Source organism: Meles meles, chromosome 16 (assembly GCF_922984935.1).
Source record: "Meles meles chromosome 16, mMelMel3.1 paternal haplotype, whole genome shotgun sequence".
NCBI lineage: Eukaryota > Metazoa > Chordata > Mammalia > Carnivora > Mustelidae > Meles > Meles meles.
This window is the reverse complement of record NC_060081.1, coordinates 9,252,419-9,274,269: the sequence shown is the minus strand read 5'-3', so window position 1 is coordinate 9,274,269 and position 21,851 is coordinate 9,252,419.

The window sequence follows — 21,851 nt, the reverse complement described above, 5'->3', positions numbered from 1 at the left end:
GGGCCATCATGGTCACAAACTCCAGCCTGAGCTAACCTCTGATACTCGCCCTTAGTTTAGATGCTTCAGATCTGGATTCAGCCTCTGCTCTGGATTCAGCCTGCTGTCCCTTGGCCTGAAGCATAAACCTATCGTCTGTGTTCAGACTTCCATCCTCACTCTCCTAGCCCACAAGCCCTCCAGATTGGGAGTTCTTGAGCCACAATGCAGCATTCTGCCTGCGCACCAGAAGAACAAAGTACCATATGGGTCTTCCCAGACACCCCAAAAGAGAATCAACCTGCAGGGCCCTCGACCACACCCCATTTCCTAGGCAGCCCTGGGCACTAATGTTCTGACACAGCTTGAGCCCAGACCTCTCATCTGACACCGAGACAGCTGGCCGCATATCCTTCAGATTGGGCACACCATGGCCCTCTGCCATCATCTCTTCCCAGCCTGGGTTTTCAGGCCCCTGTCCCTAGACGTTGTCAAATCCCTGCACATGGGGGAACCTGATGTAGAAAATAGAATTCCCCATGACAAGAAACCATGCTGTTGGGATGGGTGTCAAAGTTCAAACCCTCAGAGTAGGAAAATCCTGTGTGGCCCATGAGGCCTCGCCCAAGCTTCAGTGCCTCCCTGGGCACAAACAGGAATTGTGACCCTCAGGCTGAGACCCGTTTTTATATAAGGCCTCTTGGTAGCTGGACCAAAAGCCTGCATATCTTGTTTGCCATGCCAATAGGCCCCAATCCTAAATGAAAGTGGGATTTTCCGGTCGCCTGTACCTGGGACTCTGCTCTGGAATCCCTCTTATGGAGGGGCCCATGAGACAGAAAATAGGACTCCTGCCTTCCATCACAATTACCCCAAATTATTGAGAGCCAGCTAAATCACCAGAGAGGGAGAATTGTACTTGGCCCATGAGGCCACCCATACATTCCACGGCAATCCTTTTCACAAAATCAATTGACAAAAGCCTGAGCTACTGCCTCACACTCACACTGATTTCGTATCCTGAGGAACTTACCTCATGGTCTGTAGATTGGGCATGCCATATCCTCGACCTGAAACATACCCGAGTTTGTGTTTTCTGACTTCTGTCCCTACAGCCATGTAGCACACACCCTGCAGGGTGGGCCCTCTGGTGCCACACCTCGGGGCTGTCCTTGCCGTCTAAAAGGAAACTGGTCTCTTGTGGATTCTGCCCAGCCTGCAATAGTTTGGTGTCATTCTAAGGGAAGGGAGGAGTCCTGTTTTCTGTTTCAGGGGTCCACCAAATACAGAGATTCCAGAGCAGGGCTCTGGGTACCGTCTCCTGGAAAACCCCAAGTTGGCATCGAATTTCAGCCTTGGGGGCATGGCCAACCCGATAAGTGGGCTCTGGGTCTTATTTGAGAATGGGGCTCAGGCTGAGGGTCAAAATGCGTGTTGGTGCCAAGGCATCCCTCCAGAGTGGGCGTGGCCTCATAGGCCACGCAGCTTTCACCAACTCAGAGGGTTTAACACACTCCCCAACTGCAAAGTTTCCTGCCATGTGGAAGGAAGAGTTCTGTTTTGTGCATCTGGTTCCCCCACATGAAGTTATTTGATATAAGGTCTGGGGACAGATGCCTGAAAACCCAGGTTGGGTAGAAATGATGACCTGGGTCGCTGACAGTTCTGATCTGCTGGATATGTGGCCCTCTGTCTGAGTTGTTGATGGGATGTCTGGTCTCAGGCTGTGTCAGACAGAGCATTAGTTCAGAGGGCGGCCTATGAAATTGGGGTGCTGTTGAGGACCGTGCCAATGGATCCTCATCTGGGGTTTCTGGGTATCCCCATAGGGCACTGTGCCTTATTATGTTGGCCAGGCAGAGTGCTTCATTGTGGCTCCAGAATTCCAAAACCAGAGGACTTGTGGGCCAAGAGTGTGAGGATGGAAGTCTGAAAATACAAGCTAGAGTTAGGTTTAGGGCCTAGGGCATGGCAGGCTCAATCTGGAGAGGCTGAATCAAGATCTCCAGCATCTGAAGTAAGGGCAAGTATGAGATGTTGGCTCAGGCTGGAGTGTGTGTCCATGATGGCTGTCTAATGGATGGGTGGCCTCATCAGGCCATGGAGGTTTACACACACTGGGGGTTGTGAGCTGCTCTGAACAGCATGGTTTTCTTCGGCAGGACAGGTGTGTCCTGTTTGATGATCAATTGTCCCCCATAGGCAAAGATTGGAGAGTAGACTCTCCATATGTATGCCTGGAAACCCCACCTGGTGTTCCCACTGGAGACTAGGAACAAGGCAGTTTCATCTGCTAGCTCTGAAGCAGGCTAGCCAGGGGAATGTGTTGAAATGGAGTCTCATGCTGATGGGTCACAATGCGGGTTTGTGTTCATGGAGACATTGGAATGTGACAGTACCTCAGGGGCCATGCAAGATTCTCCTGCCCTGAGGGTTTTAAACAGCTCCAAATAGCAAGGTTCCCTTCTGGGAACAGGAGGTGTTCTGTTCTGGGCCTCATCAACAATCATTTGGTATCTGAGACCAGGTCTCTGTAGACAGATGACTGAAAACTGAAGCTACAGTTCAGGTTAGGGCCAAGGGGCATGTCAGCGTCAACCTTCTCACTGTGGAGTCATCTACCTTTGTATCTGACTGAGGTCATTGCCTGGGGTGTGACACACTGCACATTTTTGTCCAGGGTGTCCTACGAAACTGGGGTGGCCTTGGGGGCCTTGCAGGTTTCTCCTATCTTGAGGGTTTTGGCGAATGTAAAAGGGACAGTTTCCTTTGGGTGTGCAGGCACAGTCCTGTGTGGTGGCTCCGGAGCCCCGCTGGACAGTGTGTGGGGCAGGACTCTGGGGACAGAAGTCTGAAAACACAAAGTCAAGTTAGGGTTAGGGCCAATGGTATGGTAGGGGCGATCTGCAGACCCTGAGGGGAGCTGCTCAGGGGTCTGAAATGAGGACAAGTATGAGGTGGTAGCTGAGCCTTTTGCCGCTGGATTTTGAATATAGGATGTTCGTAGAATGTAGGGGTGGCCTCCTGGGGCCATTGAAGATTCTCCCTCTAGGGGATTCTTCCCGGCCCCCAATAGTTTGGTGTCATTCTGTGGGAAAGAGGGAGTCATGTTTTCTGTCTCAGGCGTCCCCCAAATACAGAGATTCCAGAGCAGGGCTCTAGGTACAGTCCCCTGGAAAACCTAAATTGGCTTAGTATTTCAAAATAGTGTCATTGCCAGCCCAATATGTGGGCTCTGTGTCCAGCCCCTAATGGGTCTTATTTGAGAACAAGGCTCAGGCTGAGGATCACAATGTGTGTTGGCGCCCAAAGCAGCCCTGCAGAGTGGGCATGGCCTCATAGGTCCTGCAGGTTTCACCATTGCAGAGGGTTTGACACACAGCCCAACAGCAAGATTTCCTGCCATGGGGAAGGAGAAATTCTGATTTGTGCATCAGGTTCCCCCACATGAAGGAGTTTGACATAACATCTGGGGACAGATTCTTGAAAACCCAGGTTGGGTAGAGATGACATCCTAGTGTGTGGGAAGTTCTGATCTGCTGCATAGGCGGCCAGCTGTCTGGTGGTCAGTCGGGATGTCTGGGTTCAGGATGTGTCAGACAAAGCATTAGTGCAGAGGGCAGCCTATGAAATTGGGGTGCCATCGAGGACCATGCCAGTGGATCCTCATCTGGAGTTTCTGGGCAGCCCCATAAGGCACTTTGTCCTTATTATGGTGGGCAAGCAGAGTGTTGCATTGTGGCTCCAGTATTCCAAAACCGGAGGACTTGTGGGCCAAGAGTGTGAGGACAGAAGTCTGAAAACATAAGCTCATGTTATGTTCAGGACTTAGGACATGGCAGGCTAAATCTGCAGAGGGTGAATCAAGATCTCCAGCATCTGATGTAAGGGTTAGTGTGAGATGTTCTCTCAGCCTGGAGTTTCCGTCCATGATGGCTGCCTAATGGAGAGGTGGCCACATGAATCAATGAAGTTTTTCCCATACTGGGGTTTGTGAACTGCTCCAAACAACATGGTTTTCTTCTGCAGGACAGGCGGTGTCCTATTTGATGACCAATTGTCCCCCATAGGGAAATACTCATGAGTACGATCTACACATGGATATCTGGAATCCCCACCTGGCCTTCCCACTGGCACCTACGAACAAGGCAGGTTCGATCTGGTGGCTCTAGGGCAGGACAGCCAGGGGAATGTGTTGAAATGGAGTCTCATGCTGATGGGTCACAATGCGGGGTGTGTCCCGGGAGACCTTGGAATGTGGCAGTGACTCCAGGGTCATGTAGGTTTCTCTTGCTCTGAGGGTTGGACACAGCTCCAAATAGCAAGGTTCCCTTCTGGGGTCAGGAGGTGTTCTATTCTGGGCCTCAGCAGCCTCCATCTTTTGGTATCTGAGACCGGGCCTCTGGGGACAGATGACTGAAAACCTAAGCTATGTTTCCAATTATGGCCTAGGGGCATGTCAGGGTCAACCTTCTGACTGTGGGGCTATCTACCTGGGTGTCTGACTGGAGGTCGATGCCTGGGGTGTTACAGACTGAGCACTGTTTGCCAGGGCTTCCTACGAAACTGAGGTGGACTCGACGTCCTTGGAGGACCCTCCTAATCTATAGGGATTTGGTGACAGTAAAACGCACAGTTTCTTTTGGATGGGCAGGCACAGTCCTGCTTTATGGATCCAGAGGCCCCACCTGAAGGGTCTGTGGGCCAGGGCTCTGGGGACAGAAGTCTGAAATCACAAATTCCGGTTAGGTTTAGGGCCAACGGTAGGGCAGGCCCGATCTGCAGACCCTGAGTGGAGCTCCTCGGGATCTGAAATGAGGGCGAGTGTGAGGTGGTAGCTGAGCCTTTTGCTGCTGGATTTTGAATATAGGATGTTCGTGGAATGTAGGGGTGGCCTCTTGGGGCCGTGGAAGATTCTCCCTCTTGGGTATTCCGCCCAGTCCCCAATAGTTTGCTGTCATTATGGGGGAAGGTAGGAGTCCTGTTTTCTGTCTCAGAGGTCCCCCCAAAACAGGGATCCCAGAGCAGGGCTTTGGGTATGGTCACCTGGAAATCCCATTGGGTTACCATTTCAGCCTAGGGACATGGCCAACCAGATATGAGGGCTCTAGGTCCAGTCACCGAGGGATCTTTTTTGAGAACAGGGCTCAGGCTGAGGGTCACAGTGTGTGTTGGAGCCCAAGGTGGACCTCCAGAGTCAGGGTGGCCTCATAGGCCATGCAGGTTTCACAAACTCGTAGGGTGGTACACATATTCCCAGTAGCAAGGTTTCCTACTGGTGGCAGGAGGACTTAATCTGTGGACTATGTTCCCCCATATGCAGAGATTTGAGACCAGGCCTCAGGGGACATGCCTAGAGACCCAGGTTTGGTAGAGATGTTGGCCTAGGGGCATGGCAGGTCCGATCTGGTGGATAGGCAGCCAGCTACCGGGGTGGTTGACAGGAATTTGGGGGCTCAGACTGTGGCAGGCAGAACATTAGTGTACAGGGCGGCCTGTGAAATGGGGGTACACTCCAGGGCCTTGCAGGTTGACCCTCATTTATGGTTTCTGCACACCCTCCCAGGCCACTTTAGTCTTCTGAAAGGCAGGCAGAATGTTGTGTTGGGACTCCAGAATTCCCAATGTGGAGGGCTTGTGCACCAGGACTCTGGGGTTGGAAGACTGAAAACACAAGCTCAGGTTAGGGTTAGGGCCTTGGGCATGGCAGGACCCATCTGCAGAGGCTGAGCCGAGATCCCTGACATCTGAAAGAAGGGCGAGTGTCAGACATCCGCTCAGGCTGGAGATTGTGTCCATGAGGGCCGCCTGATGTAGGGGTGGCCTCATGAGGACATGGAGTTTTTCTCAATCTGGGGGTTGGGTGCCGCTCCAAACAGCAACGTTTTCTTCTTCGGGACATGGGGATTGTTGTTTGATGGCTCAAGGAAACCCCGTAGGGAAGGATTCAAGAGCAGAGTCTACATCTGGATGCCTGAAAACCCCACCTAGGTGAAACATTGGAACCATGCCCTCTCTGCTGTGTCTGGGGTGAGCTACCCAGGGGGCTGAGGTGAAGAGGAATCTCATACTGAGGGTCACAATGCAGGTTTTTGTCCAGGGACACCTTCGAATGTGGCAGTGGTCTCAGGGTCCATGCATGATTCTACTACCCTGATGGTTTTGGCGCTTGTCCAAATAGCAAGGTTTTCTTCTGGGGACAGGAGGTGTTGTGTTTTGTGGTTCAGGGATCCCCCAAATTTTGGTATTTGTATACAGACCTCGGGGGACACATGCCTGAAAACTGAGGTACAGATGAGTGCTGAGGGACATGTCCAGTTCAATCTTCTCACTCTAGGGCCATCTGCATGGGTGTCTGATAGAAAGTAGTTGAGCAAGGTGTGTCAGACTACTATTATTCTCCAGGGCATCCTATGCCTTTGGGGTGGCCTCAGGGGCCTTGCACGTTTCTCCTTTTCTTGAGGTTACTTGAAGCTCTAAAGGGCCCACCTTCCTTCTGGAGGGTAGGCACAGTCCTGTGGTGTGGATATGGAATACCCAGTCTGGAGGGTTTGTGGGGGAGGACTCTGGAGACCGAAGTCTTAAAACACCAACTGGGGTTAGGATTAAGGCCGAAGGTATGGAAGACCCGATATGCAGATCCTGAGGAGAGCTCTTGGTGATCGGAAATGAGCGTGAGTGTGAGAGCTTTTTGCCCATGGAGTTTGTGTCTAGAATGGCCATGGAATTTAGGGGTGGCCTCATGGGCAAAGGGAGATCCTCCCACTTTGGGGTTTTGCACTGCTCCAAATTGCATGTTTTCATGGTTTGGGAAAGGAGGAATCCTGTTTCATGATTCAGGGGTCCCCATGAGGAGGGATTCGAGAGCAAGGCTCATTGCATAGAGCCTGGGAACCCAACCTTCTGATACGATTTGGGCCTAAGGTAATGGCAGGCATAAGATGGAATGGCTGTGAAATGTAGGGTTGCCCTCATAGACCATGGGAGATTGTGCCTCTTTGGGGGTATAGCATTGCTCCAAACTTCATGGTGTCATTGTTAGGGAAAGGAGGAATTCTGTTTTATAATCAGGGCTCCCCATAAGGAGGGATTCGAGAGCAAAGCTCTGTGGATTGATGCCTGGAAACCCACCCTTGGGATACCATTTGGGCCTGGGGCATGCCAGGCCTCACAGGTTGGATCTAGGTCAAGATACTGAGGGTGCTTAGTTGAAAACGTGGCTCAGGCTGAGGGTCACAGTGCAGGTTTGTGCCCAGGGCTCCCCTCAACAGAGGGTGTGGCCACACAGGCCATGCTGGTTTCTCTTACTCTGAGGGTTTCACACACACACCAACTGCAAGGATTCCTGCTGGGGGCAGAAGGACTTTCATTTTGTAGGCCATGCTGCCCCAAATGCAGTGATATGAAAAGAGTCCTCCGGGGAAATGCCTTGAAACCCAGGTTGGGTAGAGATGATGGCCTAGGGTCATGGCAGGTGCGATCTGGTGGATAGGTGGAGAGTTACTTGGTGGCTGACAGGTCAGGGCTCAGGCTGTGTCAGACAGAGCAATAGTGCACATGGTCGCCCATGATATTGGGGTTCCATCACAGGCCATGCAGTTTGATCCTCAAGTGGGTTTTCTGTGCAGACTCATATGACACTTCTCTCTGGTGGGCAGGCAGAATGCCTTCCCCAGCTGAAGGGCTTGTGGGCCAGAAGGGTGAAGACAGAAGTATGAAAACACAGCTAGGGTGAGGTTCAGGGCCGAATGCATGGCAGTTCCAATGTGCACCGGCTGATTCGAGATCTCCAGCACCTGAGTAGGGGCGAGAGTCAGATGTTCACACACGCAGGAGTTTATGTCCATGATGGCCGATGAATATAGGGGTGGCCTCAAGAGGCCGTGGAGGTTCTGCACGCTGGGGATTTTAAGCTGCTCCAAAGAGCAAGGTGTCCTTCTGCAGGACAGGGGGAGTCCAGTTGAATGGCTCCAGGGTCCCCCATATGGAAAGATTGGATAACAGAGCTTTCCGCAAGAAGCCTGAAAAGCCCACCTCAGGTTAGCATGGCAGTCGAGGAACATGGCACGTTCGGTCTGCTGCCTCAAGAACGAAGTACCAAGAGGGCTAAGTTGACAGGGAGTCTCATGCGGATGGGTCACAATGCTGGTTTGTGTCCAGGGAGACTTTGGAATGTGGCGGTGGCTCAGGAGCCATGTAGGATTCTCCTAACCTGAGGATTGGATCCAGTTCCCAAGAGCAAGGTTTCCTTCTGGGGACAGAAGGGGTTCTGTTGTGTGGCTCAGGGACTACATGTTGGAGCATATGTTGGTATTCCAGAATAGGCCTCTGGGCACAGATGCCTGAAATCCTAAGCTAGGGTTCTAATGGGGTCCTAGGACCATGTCAGCATCAATCTTCTGACTCAGGGCCATTGACCTGCATGTCTACCTGGAAGCAGATGCATAGGGTTTGTCAAACTATGCATTTTTGTCCAGAGCGGCCTATGAAATTGGGGTGGGCTCAGGGGCCTTGCAGGTTTCTCCTAATCTGGAGGGTTTGGGCAACTGTGATGGGCAGAGTTTCCTTTGGGAGGGCAGGCCAAGTCGTGCAGTGTGGCTCCGGAGGCCCCATCCTGGAGGGCATGTGGGCGAGTACTTTGGGTACAGAAATCTGTAGACACAAACTCGGGTTAGGGTTAGGGGCGAGGCGATGGCAGGCCCTATCTGCACACCCTGAGGGCAGGTCCTCGGAATTTGAATTTCGGGCAGCTCGGATGCTGTAGCACAGGTTTTTCTGTCTGAATTGTGTATCTAGGGTATCCACAGAATGTATGGGTGGCCTCATAAGGATAGGAGGTTCTCCCTGTCTGGGGATTCTGCCTGGCTCCCAAGACCTTGGTATATTTCTGAGGGAAGAAAAGAGTGTTCTTTTTCGTCACAGGGGTCCCGCTCAAAAAGGGATGCCAGAGATGGATTCTGGGTCCGGGTGCCCTAGAGAACCCCACTGAGGGTTAGGAATTGGGCCTAGGGGCATGGCAGGCTCGCTTGGCGTGCTCCTGGTCCAGCTCCAGAATGGGCTTGTTTGAAAGTGGCTCAGGCTGAGGGTCAAAATGCCTGTTTGTGCCCAGGGCAGCCCTGCTGAGTGGCCATGGTCTCATGGGCCATGCAGCTGGCTCCTACTCTTAGGGTTGGACAACCCTCCCAACAGCCAGGTTTCCTGCCATGGGGAAGGACATGTACTCTTTTGTGCTTCAGGTTCCCCATAGTCAGGGATTTGAGCTAAGTTCTGGGGACAGATGCGTGAATACCCAGGTTGGGTAGAGATGACGGCCTCAGTCGATGGGAGGTCCCACCTGCAGGATACGGGGCCAGCTATCTGGGTGGCTGACAGGAGGTCGGGGCTCAGGCTGTGTCAGACAAAGCATTAGTGCACAGGGCAGCCTATGATATTGGGCTGTTGTCTAGGGCCGTGCAGGAGGATCCTCATGTGGGGTTTTGGGGCAGACCAATAGGGCACCTCTTCTTTCTGGTGGGCAAGCAGAAGGCTGCGTTGTGACTCCAGAATTCCCAATCTGGAGCTCTTGTGGGCCAGAAGTGTGAGGACAGAAGTCTGGAAACAGAAGCTACGGTTCAGTTCAGTGCCTAGCACAAAGCAGTTCCAATGTTAAGTGACTGATTCGAGATCTCCAACACCTGAGTAAGGGCGAGTGTCAGATGTTTGCTCATGCTGGAGTTTGTGTCCATGCTAGCCAATGAATGGAGGGCCAAGAGGCCATGGAGGTTTTCCCACCCTGGGCCTTATGAGCTGCTCCAAACAGCAACATGTCCTTCTGCGGGAAAGGGGGAGTTAGGTTGAATGGTTACAGGGTCCCCCATATGGAAAGATTGGATCTTTCTGCTGGCTCTGGGGTGAAGTTCCAAGGGTGCTGAATGGACCGGGGTTCTCAGGCTGACGCGTCACAGTGCTGGTTGGTGTCCAGGGAGACCTTAAAGTGTGGCGGTGACTCGGGGGCCATGCAAGATTCTCCTACCCTGAAGATTGGACCCAGCTCCCAAGAGCGAGGTTTCCTTCTGGGGACAGGAGGGGTTCTGTTGTGTGGCTCAGGGACCACATGTTGGAGCATATGTTGGTATTCCAGAACAGGCCTCTGGGGACAGGATCCTGAAATCCTAAGCTAGGGTTTGAATGGGGTCCTAGGGCCATGTCAACTTCAATCTTTTGACTCAGGGCCATTGACCTGCATATCTGCCTGGAGGTAGATGCTCAGGGGTGTCAGAGTGCACATTTTTGTCCAGAGTGGCCTACGAAATTGGGGTGGGCTCAGGGGCCTTGCAGGTTTCTCCTAATCTGGAGGATTTGGTCAACTGTGAAAGGCAGAGCTTCCTTCAGGAGGGCAGGCCCAGTCCTCTGGTCTGACTCCAGAAGCCCCATCCTTTATGGCATGTGGGCCAAGTCTTTGGGGACAGAAGTCAGCAGACACAATCTAGGGTTATGGGCAAGGTGATGGCAGCCCCTATCTGCCCTCAGGTCAGCTCCTCAGAATTTGAAATTGGGGTGGCTGGGAGGCGGTAGTGCAGGCTTTTCTGTCTGAATTGTGTGTCTTGGATGGCCCCAGAATGTAGGAGTGGCCTCCTGGGGACGTGGGAGATTGCTCCTCTTTGGGGATTCTCCCCGGCTCCGAAGAGTTTCGTGACTTTCTCAGGAATGGAAGGGTGCTCTTTTCTGTCACAGGTTCCCACCCAAACAGGGATTCCAGAGATGATATCTGGGTTCGGGCGCCTGGGAAACCCCACCAAGAGTTAGGGATTGGGCCTAGGGGCATGGCAGGCCCACTCTGTGGACTCCTGGTCCAGCTCCCGAGGGGGCTTGTTTGAAAGCAGGCTCAGGCTGAGGGTCACAATGCCTGTTTTTGCCCAGGGCGGCCCACCTGAGTGGGCGTGGTCTCATGGGCCATGCAGCTGGCTCCCAGTCTGAGGGTGGGAAACCTATTTCAATGGACAGGTTTTTCTGCCATGGGGAAGGACGAGTACTCTTTTGTGCTTTAGATTCCCCCTCAGGCAGGGATTTGAGCTAAGATCTGGGGACAGATGCCTGAATACCCAGGTTGGGTAGAGAAGACGACCTTGGGTCATGGCAGGTACCATCTTCTGTATCTGTGGCCAGCTATCTGGGTGGCTGACAGGAGGTCGGGGCTCAGGCTGTGTCATTCAGAGCATTAGTGCACAGGACATTCTATGATACTGGGTGCCATCCAAAGCGGTGCAGGTGGATCCTCATTTGGGGTTTCTGGGAAGACCCACGTGGCACTTCTTCTTTCTGGTAGGCAGGCAGAAGGCTGCACTGTGGCTCCAGAATTCCCCATCTGGAGGACTTGCGGGCCAGGAGTTTGAGGACTGTAGTCTGAAAACACAAGCTACGGTTCAGTTCAGTGCAGAGCACATGGCAGTTCCAATGTGCAATGGCTGATTTGAGATCTCCAGCACCTGAGTAAGGGCGAGAGTCAGATGTCTGCTCACGCTAGAGTTTGTGTCCATAATGGCCAATGAATGGAGGGGTGGCCTCAAGAGGCGGTGGAGATTTTCCAACTCTGGGACTTGTGATCTGCTCCAAACAGCAACGTGTCCTTCTGGGGGTCAGTGGGAGTCCGGTTTGATGGCTCCAGCTTCCCCCATATGGAACGAATGGATAGCAGAGCTCTCCACATGGACGCCTGGAAAGCCCACCTCGTGTTACCATTGCAGGAGAGGAACATTGGAATTTCTATCTCCTGGCTCTAGGGCAATGTGCCAAGGTGGATGAGTTTACAGGGCGTCTCATGCTGATGGGTCACAATGCTGGTTTGTGTCCAGGGAGACCTTAGAATGTGGTGGTGGCTCAGGGACCCTGCAGGATTCTCCTACTTGGAGGGGTTGACACAGCTACAAACAGCAAGCTTCCCATGTGGAAATGAGAGGTGTTCTGTTTTTTGCCTTCCGAAACCCCCATATGCTTGTATTCATAAACTGGTCTCTGAGAAGTGATAGCTGGAAACCAAAGCTAGGGTTCATTTTAGCACGTAGGGGCAAGTCTGGTTCAATGTTCTGCCTCTGAGAACAGAGTGTAATACATTGGCTCAGACTGGAGTTTGCTACTATGATGGGCCCTGAATGAAGGGGTGCCTCATGAGGCCATGGAGGTTTTCCCACTCTTCCGGTTGTGAGATGCTCCAACCCGCAATATTTCCTTCGGTTATGCAGACAAGTCCTTTAGGACGGCTTGAGGCTGCCCAATACGGAAAGATTCGAGAGCAAGGCTCTAAGGATGGATGCCTGGAAAACCCACATCGAATTCCCATTGGTTCCTAGGGACAAAGCAGATTCGATCTGCTGGCTCTGGTGCGAGCTGCCCAGGGGTCTGAGTTGAAATGGACTCTTCTGAGGATGGATCATAATGTGGGTTTGTGTCCATGGAGCTCTTGGAATATGGCGGTGACTCAAAGGACCTGCAGGATTCTCCTACCTGGAGGGTTTGACACAGCTCCACATAGTAAGGTTCACATCTAGAGACGAGAGGTATTCTGTTTTGTGCCTCAGGAAACCCCCATATGCTGGTATTTGAAACCATGCCTCTGAGGAGCGATGCCTGCAAACCTATGCTAGGGTTCAACTTAGGTCCTAGTGGCCTGTCTGGTTCAATCTTCTGTCTCTGGGGACATCTCTCTGCGTGTCTGAGTGGAAGTGGTTGTTCTGGTTGTGTCACAAAGTGTCTTTTGGTCCAGGGTACACTACTCAATTGGGATGTCCTTGAGGGCCTTGTAGGTTTCTCCTAATCTGTAGCATTTTGGCCATTGTAATGGGCAAAGTTTCCTTCAAGAGGGCCGGCATAGTCCTGCAGTGTGGCTCCTGAGGCCCCAGCCTGGAGGTTGTGTGGGTCAGGGCTATGGGGACAGAATTCTGAAAACACAAACTCTGGGTAAGTTTTGGTCTGAGAATATGGCAAGTCCGATCTACCGACCGTGAGGGGAACTCCTCAGTTAAGACATAGGGGCAAGTGTGAGGAGGTAGGTCAGGCTTTTGTCTCTGTATTTTGTGTCAAGGATGGCCATGGAATTGAGGTGTAGCCTCATGGGCCTTGAACTATTCTCCCTCTCTGGGGATTTGGCCTGGCTCCCATGAGTTTGAGGTCATTCTGTGGGAAGGACAGAATCCTGTTTTCTGTTCAGGGGTCCCTCCAAAAGAGCGATTCCCCAGTTGCAGCCCCAGTTGCGGGTGACCTGGAAAACAACATTTTTTGATAGGATGGGGCCTCGGGGCATGGCAAGCCCGTTATACAGGCTCTTTGTCCACTACTGAGAGGCCTCATTTGAAAACATGGCTCAGACTGAGGGTTGTAATGTGTGTTTGTGCCCAAGCTGGCCCTCAAGCATGGGCAGGCCTCATGGGCCATTGTAGGTTTCTCCTACTCTGAGGGGTTGACATTGACACCCATCCCAACAGCAAGGGTTCTTGCCATGGGGGAGGAGGAGTTCTGTTTTGAGCATCAGGTTCCCTCATATGCAGGGATTTGAGAGAAGGTCTAGGGACAGATGCATGAAAACTCAGGTTGGGAATATAGGATGGCCGAGTGCCATGGTGAGCCTGATTTGCTGCATATGTGGCCAGCTGTCTGGGTGTCTGACGGGAGGTCTGGTCTCAGTCTGTGAGAGACAGAGCATAAGTGTACAGGGCAGACTAGGAATTTGGGGTGCACTCAAGGGCCGTGCAGGTTGATCCCCATTTGTGCTTTCTCGGCAGCCCCATAGGGCACTTTTTCTCTTCTGGTGCTCAGGCAGAGTGTTGTGTTGTGGCTCCAGAATTCCCAATCTGGAGAGCATGTGGGCCATGAGTGTGAGGACTGAAGACGGAAAACACAAGCTAGGGTTACGTTTCTGGCCGAGGTCACGACAGGCCCACTCTGCAGAGTCTGAATCGAGATCTCCTGCATCTGAAGTCAGAGCAAGGATCAGACCTTGGGTCAGGCTGGAGTCTGCAACCATGATGGTCCCTGAATTGAGGGGTGGCCTCAAGATGCCATGGAGTTTTTCCCACGCTGGGGGTTGTGAGCTGCTCCAAACAGCAAGGATTCCTTCTGCAGGACAGGCGAGTCCTGTTGGGTGGCTCAAGGCTGCCCCATATGGAAAGATTCCAGAGCACGACTCTAAGGATGGTTGCCTGGAAACCCCTCCTCACATTCCCATTGGCTCCTAGGATCAAGGCATATTCAATCTGCTGGCTCTGGGGCGAGATCCGCAGGGGGTTGAGTTTAAATGGACTCTCATGCTAATGGGTCATAATGCAGGTTTGTGTCCATGGAGACCCTGGAAAGTGGCGATGACTCAGGGAATATGCCAGGTTCTCCTACTCTACAAGTTTGACACTCATCCCAACAGCAAAGTTTCCTGCCTTGGGGAAGGAGGGGTATTCTTTTGTGCATCATGTTCCCCCATAGGCAGGTCTTGAGATAAGGTCTGGGGACAGATTCCTGAATACCCCAGGTTGGGTAGAGGTGACGTCCTCGCACCATGGCAGGTTCCATCTACTGGATATGTGGCCAACTATGTGGGTGGCTGACAGAAGTCAGGGCTCAGGCTTTGTCAGACTGAGGATTAGTGCACAGGGCAGCCTATGAAATTGGGGTGCCATCGAGGGCCATACAGGTTGGTCCTCATGTGGGGTATCTGGGCAGCCCCATAGGGCACTTCTTCTTTCTGATGGGCATGTGGTATCCTGTCTTTTGGCTCTCGAATTCCCAATCTGGAGGTCTTCTGGGCCAGGAATGTGAGGACGGGAGTCTGAAAACAGAAGCTAGGGTTAGGTTCAGGGCCGAGGGCATGTCATTTCCAATGTGCAGTGGCTGATTTGAGATCTCAAGCACATGAGTAATTGCGAGTGGCAGTGGTTTATCCATGTTGGAGTTTGTGTCCATGATGGCCCACTAATGGAAGGGTGTCCTCATGAGGCCATTGAGGTTTTCCCATGCTAGGGCTTGTGAGCTGCTCCAAACAGCAAGATTTCCTTCTGTGGGACAGGCTGAGTCCTGTTTGATGGCTCCAGGGTCCCCCATATGGAAATATTGTGGGGCAGAGCTCTAGGCATGGATGCCTGTACAGCCCTTCTCACATCAGGATTGCAGCCTAGGAACATGAACAGTTCAATCTGGTGGCTCTGGGGCTAAGTACCAAGGGGGCTGAATTGACATGGAGTCTCATTCTTATGAGTCACAATGCTGGTTTGTGTCCAGGGAGACCTTGGTATGTGGATGGTGGCTCAGGGGCCATGTAGGATTCTCCTATACTGAGGGTTTGACACAGCTCCCAAGAGCAAGGATTCCTTCTGAGGACAGGAGGTATTCTGTTTTGTGGCTCAGGGAACACATGTTAGACAATATGTTGGTATTTGAGAACAGGACTCTGGGGACAAATGCCTGAAAACCCAAGCTACGGGTCTGATTAGGTCCTAGGGGCATGTCAGTATAATTCTTCTGACTCTAGGCCCAATTACCCAGATGCCTGCCTGGAGGTGGTTGCTCAAGTTTCACAGTGCGAATTTTTGTCTAGAGCGGCCTAGGAAATTGGGGAGGACTCAGGGTCCTTGCAGGTTTATCCTAATCTGGAGGGTTTGGGCAACTGTGACAGGCAGCGTTTCCTTTGGAAGGGTAGGCACAGTCCTGTGGTGTGGTTGTGGGCATCCATGGTGGAGGGCATGAGGGGCCAAAGCTTTGGAGACAGAAGTCTGCAAACACAAACTAAGGTTATGGTTAAGAGCGAGGTTATGGCAGGCCCGATCTGCAGACCCTGAGGGGAGCTCCACAGGATCTGAAATAAGGGAGAGTGGAAGGCAGTTGCTCAGGCTTTTGTCTCTGGATTGTGTATCAAGGATGGCTGCAGAATGTAGGGGTGTCCTCATGGGGTCTTGGAAGATTCTCTCTTTCTGGGGATTATGCCCAGCTCCCAAGTGTTTGGTGTCATTCTGTGGGTTGGGAAGAGTCCTGTTTTCCATCTCAGGTTCCCCCCAAAACAGGGATTCCAGAGATGGGCTTTGGGTCCAAGTGATTGGTAAGCCCCCTGGATGGATAGGATTTGGGCCTAGGTATATGGTAGGCCAGTATTGGGCTCCTGGTCCAGCTCCCGAGGGGTTTGTTTGAAAGCAGGCACAGGCTGAGTGTCACTATGCCTGTTGGTGCCAAGGGCGGCTCTCCTGAGTGGGCGTGGTCTCAAAGGCCATGCAACTGGCTCCCACTCTGAGGGTTGGGCACCAATCCCAACAGCCAGGTTTCCTGCCATGGGGAATGAGGAGTACCTGTTTGTGCTTCAGGTTCACCCATAGGCAGGGATTTGAGCTAAGGTCTGGAGATAGATGCCTGAAAAACAAGGTTGGGTAGAGATGACGGCCTTGGGCCATGGCAGGTCCCATCTTCTGGATATGTGGCCAGCTATCTGGGTGGCTAACAGGATGTCGGGGCTCAGGCTCTGTCAGACAGAACATTAGTGCACAGGGCAGCCTATGAAATTTTGGTGCCCTTGAGGGCCGTGCAGGTTGATCCTCATTTGAGTTTTCTGTGCAGTCCCATATGCCAATTTTGCCTTCTGAAAGGTAGGCAGAGTGCTGTGTTTGGGCTCCAGAATTCCCAGTGTGGAGCGCTTGTGTCCCAGGACTCTGGGTGTGGAAGACTGAACACACAAGCTAGTGATGGGTTAGGGCCTAGGGCATGGCAGTCCTGATCTGTAGAAGCTGGGGCGAGATCACAAACATCTGAAATAAGGGGGAGTGTCATACATCTGCTCAGGCTGGAGTTTGTGTCCATGAGGGCCACATGATGTGGAGGTGGCCTCATTAGGACATGGAATTTTTCCCAATCTGGGAGTTGGGCATAGGTCTAAATAGCAAGTTTCCTTCTCCAGGACAGTGGGAGTGCTGTTTGATGGTTCATGTCCCCCCTATGGAAAGATTCGTGAGCAGAGTCTACATACAGATGCCTGAAAATCCCACCTAGGGTTCCCCCTGCAGCCGAAGGACATGGCAGGTCCTACCTGCTGGCTCTGGGATGAGTGACCCATGGGGCTATGTTGGAAAGGAGTCTCATGCTGAGGGTCATGATGTGGGTTTGTGTACAGGGCAACCTTCGTATGTGGTGGTGGCCTCAGAGCCCATGTAGGATTCTACTACCTTGAGGGTTTGACACAGCTCCAAATAGCAAGGTTTCTAATGGGGCCAGGAGGTGTTGGGTTCTGTGGCTCAGGGATCCTCCAGATGTTGGTATTTGTGTCCAGACCTCTGGGAACAGATAACTGAAAACCTAAAACAGGGTACAGATGAGAACCTAGGAGCATGTCAGGTTCAATTTTCTCTCTCTTGGGCCATCTACCTCAGTGTCTGATTGGAGGTAGTTGCTCATTGTGTTTCAGACTGCACATTTTTGTCCAGAGCATCCTACGAATTTAGGGTGGCCTCAGGGGCCTTGCATGTTTCTCCTATTATTGAGGTTTCTTGAAGCTCTAAAGGGCCCAGTTTCCTTCTGGAGGGCAGGCACAGTCCTGTGGTGTGGCTATGAAACACCCAGGCTGGAGGGTTTGTGGGGCAGGACTCTAGGGACAGAAGTCTGAAAACGGCAACTAGGGTTAGGATTAAGGCCAAGGATAAGGCAGGCCTGATCTACAGACACTGAGGCAAGCCCCTCGGATCTGAAATTAGGGCAAGTGTGAAGTGTAAGCTCAGGCTTTTGCCTCTGGTTTTTGTGTCTAGGATGGCCACGGAATGTAGGGGTAGCCTCATGGGTCCATGGAAGATTCTACCTCTTTGGGGTTTTGCCTAACTCAAAATAGCATGATGTTATTGTGGGGGAATGGAGGAATCCTGTTTTCTGATTCAGGGGTGCCCATAAGGGGGAATTTGAGAGCAGGACTCTGTGTGGGTGTCTGCAAACCCAAGCTTGGGTTAGGCTTTGGGCCTAGGATCACAGCAGGCCGCATATGCTGGCTCTAAGTCAACTAACGGAGGGGGCTTAGTTGAAAACGTGGCTCAGGTTGGGGGTCACAATGCTGTTTTGTGCCCAGAGCGACACTCAGCAGTGGGTGGGGCCTCAGGAGCTATGAAGTTTTCCCATTCTCTGAGGGTTTAACCCATGCCAATAGCAAGGTTTCTTGCTTCAAGGCAGCAGGACTTCTGTTTTGTGGATCAGGGTTCCCCATATGTAGGGATTTGATACCAGGCCTCTGGGGATAGATGCCTGTAAACCCATATTGGGTAGAAATGATGGCCTAAAGCCATAGCAGGTCCTACCTGCTGGATATGCGATCAGATTTCTGGCTGTCTGATGGGAGTTCTGGGCTCAGGCTGTGGCAGACAGCACATTGGTGCACAGGGTGGCCTATGAAATTGAGGTGCCCTCAAGCACCATCCAGGTTGATCCTCAATTGGGGATTTTGTGTAGTCCAATAGGCTACTTCTGCCTTCTGAAAGGCAGACAGAGTGCTGTGTTGGGGCTCCAGAGTTCCCAATCTGGAGCAGCAGGACTCTAGGGCATGGCAGGCCCATCCTCGGGAGGCTGAGGTGAAATCACCGACATCTAATACAGGGCCAAGTGTCAGACATGTGCTCAGGTTGGAGTTTTTGTTCATGCGGGCGGGTGGCCTCAGGAGGCCATGGAATTTTCCCAGTTTCGGGGTTGGACAGCTCCAACCAGCAAGGTTTCCTTCCTCGACAGGGGGAGTGCTGTTTGATGGCTCAATGCTCCCCCATACGGAAAGATTCAAGAGCAGGCTCTACATATGGATGCCTGAAAAACCCACCTAGGGTTCCCATTAGAGATGAGAGACATGGCAGGTCCTATCTGCTGACTCTGGGTGAGCTACCCAGGGGGCTGAGTTGAGGGTCACAATGCGGTTTGTATCCAGGGTGACCTTCGAATGTAGCATTGGCCTCAGGGGCCATTCAGGATTCTAGTACCCTGAGGTTTTGACACAGCTCCAAATAGCAAGGTATCCTTCTGGAGAGAGGAGGTATTGTGTTCTGTATCTCGGGTTGCCCCAACTGTTGGTATTCGAGAGAAGGTCTCTGGGACACATGCCTGACAACCTAAGAGGGTACAGATTAGAGCCTAGCATCTGTCAGGCTCAATCTTCTCTCTCTGGGGCCATCTATCTGGGTGTCTGACGAGAGGTAGTTGCTTAGGATGTGTCAGATGTGCATTTTTGTCCAGAGCGTCCTTTGAAATTGGGGTGGCCTCAGGGTCCTTGCAGGTTTATCCTATTCTTGAGGTTTCTTGAAGCTCTAAGGGACTCAGCTTCCTTCTGGAGGGTAGGCAGAGTCCTCTGATGTGTCTATGGAATACCTAGGCTGGAGGGTTTGTGGGGCAGGACTCTAGGGACAGAAGTCTGAAAACGGCGACTAGGGTTAGGCAAGCCCAATCTACAAACACTGAGGCAAGCCCCACAGGATCTGAAATTAGGGCATGTGTGAAGTGTAAGCTCAGGTTTTGCCTCTGGTTTTTGTGTCTAGCATGGCCAAGCATTGTAGGGGTTTCATCATGTGGCCATGGAGATTCTCCCTCTTTGAGGGTTTTGCACTACTCCAAATAGCATGGTGTCATTGTGGGGGGAGAAGGAATCCTGTTTACTGATTCAGCCGTCCATATTAGGAGGGCTTGGAGAGCAGGGCTCTGTGTATCGGTGTCTAGAAACCCAAACTTGGGTTAGGATTTGGGTCTAGGGTCACGAAGGCCTCAAATGTTAGCTCTAGTTCAAGCTATGAATGGGGCTTAGTTGAAAATGTGGCTCAATGCAGGTGTGTGCCCAGGGTGGCCCTGAACCACGGGCGGGCCCTGATGGTCCATGCAGCTTTCTCGTACTATGAGGTTTACACACATCCCAATAGTCAATTTTCCTGCTGGGGACAGAATTTCATTTCCTGGATCATGTTCCTCCCTATGCAGGGATTTTAGACAAGGCCTCTGTGGACATGCCTATGAACCCAGGTTCGGTAGAGATGATGGCCTAGAGGCATGGCAGGTCCGATCTGGTGGATAGATGGCCATCTACCTGGGTGGCTGACAGGAGGTCGGGGCTCGGGCTGTGGCAGAAAGAACATTAGTGCGCAGGGCGGCTGATGAAATTTCGGTGCCATTGAGGGCTGTGCAGGTAGATCCTCATTTGGGTGTTTGGTGCCATCCCATAGGCCACTTCTTGCCTTTTGAAAGCAGGCAGCATGGTGTGTTGGGGCTCCAGAATTCCCAGTGTGGAGGGCTTGTGCACCAAGCCACTGGAGATGGAAGACTGAAAACACAAGCTAGGATTAGGGTTGGGCCTAGGGTACAGCAGGACCAATTTGCAGAAGCTGAGGCCAGATCACAGGCATCTGAAATAAGGGCGAGTGTCAGACAGCCGCTCAGGCTGGAGTTTGTGTCCATGAGGGCCTCCTGATGTAAGGATGGCCTCATGAAGACATGGAAGTTTTCCCAAGATGGGGGTTGGGCACAGCTCCAAACAGCAAGGTTGCCTTCTTCGGGACAGGGAGAGTGCTGTTTGATGGCTCAAGAGCCCCCATATGGAAAGATTCGAGAGCAGAGTCTATGTATGGATGCGTGAAAATGCCACCTAGGGTTCCCATTGGTGCCAAGGGACATGGCAGGCCCAATCTTTTGGCTCTGGGGAAGTTACCCAGGGGACTGAGTTGAAAACGAGTCTGACGCTGAAGGTCACAATGCGGGTTTGTGTCCAGGGCGACCTTCAAATGTGGCGGTGGCCTCAGGGCCCATGCAGGATTCTACTACCCTGAGGTTTTGATAGAGCTCCAAATAACAATGTTTCCTTTGGGAATTGGAGGTGCTGTGCTCTGTGGCTCAGGGATCCTGCAAATGTTGGTATTCGAGACCAGGCCTCTGGGGACAGATGTCTGAAAAGCTAAGCAAGGGTTCAGATTAGAGCTTAGGATCATATCAGCTTCAGTGTTCTGTCTCTGGGACCATCTGCGTGGGTGTCTGACAGGAGGTTATTGCTCAGGGTGTGTCAGACTGTGCATTTTTGTCCAGGGAATCCTACAAAATCAGGGTGGCCTTAGGGGATTGCAGGTTTCTCCTAAACTTGAGGTTTCTTGAAGCTCTGTAGGGCCCAGCTTCTCTCTGGAGTCCAGACACAGTTCTATGGTGTGGCTATGTCATACCCATCCTGGAAGGTTTATGGGGGCAGGAGTCTGGGGACAGAAGCATGAAAGAACCAACTGAGGTTAGGATTAGTGCTAGGCGTATGGCAGACCCCATCTGTTGACCCTGTGGTGAGCTCCTAGGGATGTTACATTAGTGTGAGTGTGAAGCGGAAGCTCAGGCTTTTGCCTCTGGTTTCGGTGTCTAGGAAGGCCACGGAACATAGGGGTGGCTTCATGGGACCATGGAAGATCCTCCCTTTTTTGGGGTTTTGCACAACTCCAAATTGCATGGAGTCATTGTGGGGGAAAGAAGGAATCCTGATATCTGTTTCAGCAGTCCCCATAAGGAAGGATTCGAGAGCTGGGCTTTGTGTATGGGGTCTGGAATCCCAAAATTGGGTTAGGATTTGGGCCTAGGGTCATGAAAGCCTAGGGGCTTGGCAGGTCCAATCTGGTGGTTAGGCGGCCAGCTACCTGAGTGGCTGAGAGGACCACTGAGTTACCCTGAGTGGATGAGTTACCCTGAGGTCATAACTCAGGGTAAGGCAGACAGAACACTAGTGCACAGGGTAGCCTATCTTCATTTCTGGTTTTTGTGAAACCCCATAGGGCACTTTATCCTTCTGGTGGGCAAGCAGAGTGCTGCATTGTGGCTCCAGAATTCCCAGTCTGGAGGGCTTGTGTGCCAGGAGTATGAGGAGTGAATTCTGAAAACACAAGCTAAGGTTACTTTCA